Below are 6,000 nucleotides of genomic sequence, written 5' to 3' on the forward strand. Positions count from 1 at the left end.
GGCCAAAGGCAACCTTCCACACATTTATCCTACAACTGTCTTTCCTCAATTTGAATTTATGCCCTCTCAGGTGATTATTCTGAGCAAGAGAAAGAATCCCATCAGCATTGAGCATGCTCAAACCATTCAAGGCTTTATACACCTCAATCGGATCACCTCGCAGGTGCCTAGTCTCCAGGCACTGTAACCTGCAAAACTTAAAATGAGACCGCCAGACCTTCTTAAAATGAGACCGCCAGACCTGTATACAGTACTCAAGGTGTAGCCTGACCACTACCTTATACAAAGGGATAATCACCTCCTTATCCCTGCTAGAAAAATTCCTGTATATCATTGACAAGACGCCATAAGCTACTCTTGCAGTCCATCTGCACTGCTCAGAAAACTTCATATCTGCCTGCACAATTACTACCAGGTCCTTTTCATTCTCTACCACTGTCAGTGTAATAACACAGAGTTGATATGTTACTCTGGGTTTATTCCTTCCCATATGTAGTACTTTACATTTGTCAATGTTAAACTTCAGTTTCCACCTCTCACCCCATCTGCTCAACTTTTCTAGATCCTGTTGCAGCAGCGTACTGTAAGCGTGATATATACCATCATCAATATCATTTATAAATACATAAAACTACAATATAGCCAACACTGAACCCTGATGGACTCCACTAATAACATTAGTCCATGAAGAGCAGTGTCCATTGATTACCACTCTGTCTTCTCCCACTCAACCATCCCTTTATCCCTAGCAGCAATTTGCCTCCAATGCCACACTGCTCCAATTTGTGCAGCAGTCTTCCATGTGCAACAGTATCAAAAGCCTTTCTAAGATCCAAATATATGTTATCAAAGTTATTCCCTCCATCTAGTTCCTTTGTGACCACATCATAGTATCCAAACAAATTGGTCAGACAAGACTTCTCCTTAACAAAACCATGATGTGTCCGAGCTATAACTGAAGTCTTGTCTAGATGATCCTGCAGTGCTTCTTTAACCAGTGCCTCCATTAATTTACCTGGAACAGAAGTTAAACTAACAGGTCAATAATTACTTGTGTCACCCTTTGATCCTCCTTTGTGAATTGGGGTCACATTTGCACATCTCCAGTCCATGAGTACCTCCCCTGAGTCCAAGGAAGCTCTCACAATTATGGCTAAGAGTTTGCTTACTTTCATTGCTGCCTCCTTTAATATAACTGGATAGATCCCATCCACCCCAGATGCCTTTTTTTATGTTTATCTTCAACAATTTCTCCTCCACTTTCCTCTCAATTATTACAAATCATCTAGCTCACTGCCATAATTAAATTCACCTCTGGCATTCCCCTCCTGAATAACTCCTCATGTGTGAATGTAGATGCAAAATACTCATTTAGTTTGTTAGCCCCCTGAGCAGGATCATCAACAGTTGAACCATCAATATCCAGTGGACCAATCTGATTCATCCCTTTCCTTCTAGAGTTTACATAGGTAAAGAACTCTTTTCAGTTTTTCTTTGCATCCTTTGCCAAAGATTTCTCATAATCATAGTCTGAGCAAGAGGAAGAACGCCATCAGCAATGAACTAACTCAATCCATTCAAAGCCTTAAAACACCTTGATCAAATCACCTCACAAGTGCCTAGTGTCCAGATGCTGCAATTTTCAGAACTGAAGCTTTTCTTAGTAAGTCCATTATTTTGCTCCCTTCACAAATCCAGCAGATCTACATCCTTCCTAAAATGAGGCCCCAGACCTGTTTGCAGTGCTCAAGATGTTGGCTTACCATTGCCTTATACAATGGGATAATTGCCTCTTTATCCCTGCTAGAAAAATTCCTGTGTATCATTGATAAAAAAAAAAAAAAAGCAATGGGTTGTCCTGTCAGCCTGTCTGCACTGGTCAGAGAACTTCATATTTGACTGCACAATTACCCAAGGTCTTTTTCATTTTTCACTATCCTGAGTGCAATACTACAAAGTTGGTATGCTACTCTGGCAAATGCAAAGTATTCTATTGGACAGCAGTAATCCCAATGTTAAACTTCATTTGCCATTTCTCAGCCCGTCTGTCTAATTTTTTTGAGACCTTGTTGTATTACCTTTGTATCTTTTGAAAAATAAGACATTAATCCTGATACACCAACAATATCATTAGTATAAGAAACAACAATGAGCATAGAAGTGAATCTTGGTGTAATCCGCTAATAACATTAGTCCAGTGTCCATTATCCTTAGCAGTAGCTTGCCCTTAATACCAACTCCGCTCTACTTTATACAGTGGTCAACAAATGCTGCTACAAAATAACTGATACTTTTGTACTACTTGTACGTTATTTATATACTTTTATCACTAATTAAAAGGCTTTAAAGTAACTATGTAGCATCAGTAGATGTCCTACCTAAAATAACTCTATCATGCCCAATGGGCTAATTTATATAAATAAAAGTAATTTTTTTATTTGATTTAACTTTTTGCGGAAGAATTTATATTTTGTGTTTTTATGCACATGAAGACAGCTGCTGACAACTTTAAAATGACTGTAAAAAACGATTCCAAAGACATGTTATTAATGTATACGTCGAAGTTCCAAAAAAGCAAGTTTTTCTGTAAATATTATTTCATATATAGTAACTGCCAAAACAACGTTACCAAAATTATTAAACATAACACGCATAATAAAAATAAAGTACCGTCTAACAGTTACAACTTACGCCTAATTTAATAAGGAAGAAAAGTGGATTAAAACTTACATTTGTTCACCTATGTAATGAAATTTTAAATGAAATATAACGGCATGAGAGCAAGTCCTCTTTTTTTTTTTTTTTTATTTAGAAATTCAAGGAAAAGAACTAAAAACAAATAAAGATCTTGAAAGTATAAGTGGCTACATATTTTTCAAATGTAAAAGTGCACACACTATCAAAGGGGGTGTTACGTCTCGTTTACTCAAACATCAAACATACACACACAGGTGTAACAATCCCCCAAGCGGACGATAATGAAACTGTATAATTAATTTTCATTTTTTAAGTGCAGGACACTGCACTAAACTGAGTACCCTTTACCAGTACATTGCAAATTCAAGTTTCATTTTCTCTTTCTTTTGTTTTCATTTTTTTGACAGTTCTCAATATTTTATTTTACATTCTAAGAAAATATTATGAACGGTTTTTTTTTTCCTTTTTTTAAATTTTGTTTAATTATTCTTTGTTATTTATTTATTTATTTATTTATTTATTTCAATCAAAGTACATAAACAGTTAACCCATTTACTGTGTATAGCCAAGGAAAAGAATTACAGCCATGCAAAATGCATAGAAGTGATTATATTATTTATATTGATAAAATTGCACTATTTACATTGAAATGTTACCATCATACTCAAGAGATATTTCCACAACTAGATTTAAAACTTAATTTACAAAATTTAATTTAAAAATTTTAAAAAGAAAAAAAAACTTGACATAAATGGATTTCGTACAAGTGGCAAACTAAAAATCAGTAGTTCCAAAGCAGCAAAAATGAAAGCTATTGGTACAAGGTTCTCTGGGATATTGTGGTCAGCAGAAGTCTGTGAACAGCATGCAAGAAGTCTTTGAAGTATGCAGGCTTATCCAGCTTCAATTCATTGGCAAGTGAAGTTGTACGAAGAAGTAAACTGTTCTGGTGTAAGTCAAGTTGAGACCTGGAAATGTGGAGAGTCCGCTGTTGGCTTGTACTAGTGACAGAAGTGTGGGAAAAAAATGTTGAAGGAGTTTTAGTGCCAGGATCCATCCTGCGAAAATTTGATATACCTGTCTGAGATCAAGAAAAGCTCTATGAGTTTAAAGTGACTCCAAACTGAAATGACAACGAAATTGTTTGTAGAATATTCTGTAGTATAACATGAGTCCTCTTTTAATAAGGAAATTAGTAAAGTTTATTTGCAGCTGCTGAATCAGGTGACAGGCGTTTGGATTCCAGACATAAGATAAAACTTCAAGGAAAGACAGAACTAAAGATTTGGAGGGAAGAATGGAAAAATGTGGATTGCTGAACATGACGTGTTTTACGACGTGTATTCTCTCTTGGCGAACAATACTTCTAATTTAGTTACCGAATTTACAGTTGCTCGTAAACAAAACCATGAGATCTCTGACCTCTACAACAAGTGATATCAGCTTCGTTCACAGAATTGCATTAGCATTAGAATTAGTAGCGGAAAAATATGCAAGAAACAAGATAATACAGCATCAGCCGTAAAAATATTCCCATTCAAGCTATCCATTTCTCCAAAACGTTGTCTAGTTTTCACTCAATTCATTTAAGCTATCAACTTCCACAAAAGATGAAAATTTGTTCTAGCAATCACCCACTGGCCGGCTAAAAGCCAACTTCCCTACATCTATTCTGCAACCGACCTTCCTCAAATTGAATTTGTGTCCCCTCATGTGCGTAGTCTGAGCAAGCGAAAGAATTCCATTAGCATTCAGCTTGCTCAAACCATTCAAGGCTTTATACACTTCAATCTGATCACCTCGTGGGTGCCTAGTCTCCAGACGCTGCAATTTGCAGGACTTAATCCTTTCTTCTTAAGAGCACCCCTTTGTTCCACTCACTAATCCCCTTGCCCTTTTCTGTACCTGTTTCAGCAGCTCTACATCGTTTTTAAAATGAAGCCTTCAGATCTGTATGCAACACTCAAGATCATTTACTTATGCAATGAGATAATCACCTCCATATCTTAGCTAGAAAAATTCCTGTATATCATTGATAAAAAAAAAAGCTGATGGACTCTCCTGTCAGCCTGTCTGTGTGCTCAGAGAACTTCATATTTGATTGCACAATTACCCCAGATCTTTTTCATTTCCACTACCCTAAGCGCAGTACTATACAGTTGGTACGTTACTCTGGGATTACTGCTGTCCAATGCAGTACATGTACTTTGCATTTATCAATGCTAGACTTCAATTGCCATTTCTCAACCCATCTGCCTAATATTTTCTAGATCCAGTTGCAGTAGCATCCCGTTATTGCTGCCATTAACCACCCTGCCAGCCTTTATATTAACTGCAAACATGGACATTAAGCCTGATATGCCTTCATCAATAATAATATACAGTATTTGATAATAGGGAGTCCTCTGACTGGCATACTACTATTAAAATGATCATTGACCAGATGTTTTTGATGGAATGTGACATTCAGGATACTGAATATAAAAAAAAAAAAAAAAAAAAGGTTAGGGAGGATAATAAGACTTACAGCGGCCATAATACCTCAGTTTTATTCAATTCCAACGAGCTAATGACTGTGGATTCCAGGTTAAATGTTAATTAAACTTCTGGTTTGGATGAAATAGAAAACAATTGTATTATGAGAATGTTGAAGTTGTGTCCTGATGTTATAGTAAATATGTTTAATAAATGTTTTCTAGAAGGGATTTTTCCTTTATTTGAAAAGCAGCCCTCTTCAAGCTTATTCAGAAGCCGAGCAAGTCTATAAATGATCCCAGGGGGTTTCGATCGATTTTCTTGCTGGAAAATTTTGGGAAAGTGTTTGTCAAGCTAATTTTATTAAGATTGGAAAATATTTCTAGATAGGAATTTTGTATTTAAAGGTCAACCTGGTTTTATTGGGAGTGTTCTACTGAAGATGCGATTAATGACTTAGTTAATTTTAGTATGTATTCTAATGATAAATACATATTGGCTTTATTAATGCTCAACTAGTAAAGCCATATTGACCTTTAAATACAAAATTTCTATCAAGAAATAGAGTTTCCAATCTTAATAAAATTAGCTTTTCAAACACTTTCCCAAAATTTGCCAGCAAGGAAATCCGTCGAAACCCCCTGGGATTATTTGTCGATTTTGAAGGGAAATTCGATACCGTATGGTTTGAGAGTGTTCTACTATATTTGAGGTTGCTAAAGTGTCCTGATTTAATTTATAAGTTGATTAGAAGTTATCTCTGTGACAGAAAAATTACAGTTATGTCACAACATTTGAAATACGAAAAGAATGTAAATCGGAGCTGCC

The 6,000-nt window shown here is 35.9% G+C and overlaps 1 protein-coding gene across 1 annotated transcript in view; it reads right to left on the minus strand.

Moving 5' to 3' along the window:
* Positions 1 to 2,804, minus strand: part of Rme-8 (receptor mediated endocytosis 8) — a 699,549-nt gene extending 696,745 nt beyond the window's left edge. The window contains exon 1 of the mRNA XM_090387774.1: positions 2,731 to 2,804. The gene's annotated coding sequence lies outside the window, so the exon portion shown is untranslated. The remainder of the gene's footprint in view (positions 1 to 2,730) is intronic.
* Positions 2,805 to 6,000: the final 3,196 nt, after the last annotated feature.

The sequence above is a fragment of the Mastigoproctus giganteus genome, chromosome 13 (genome assembly GCF_048544385.1).
Source record: "Mastigoproctus giganteus isolate SK-2022 chromosome 13, ASM4854438v1, whole genome shotgun sequence".
NCBI classification, from domain to species: Eukaryota; Metazoa; Arthropoda; class Arachnida; order Uropygi; family Thelyphonidae; genus Mastigoproctus; species Mastigoproctus giganteus.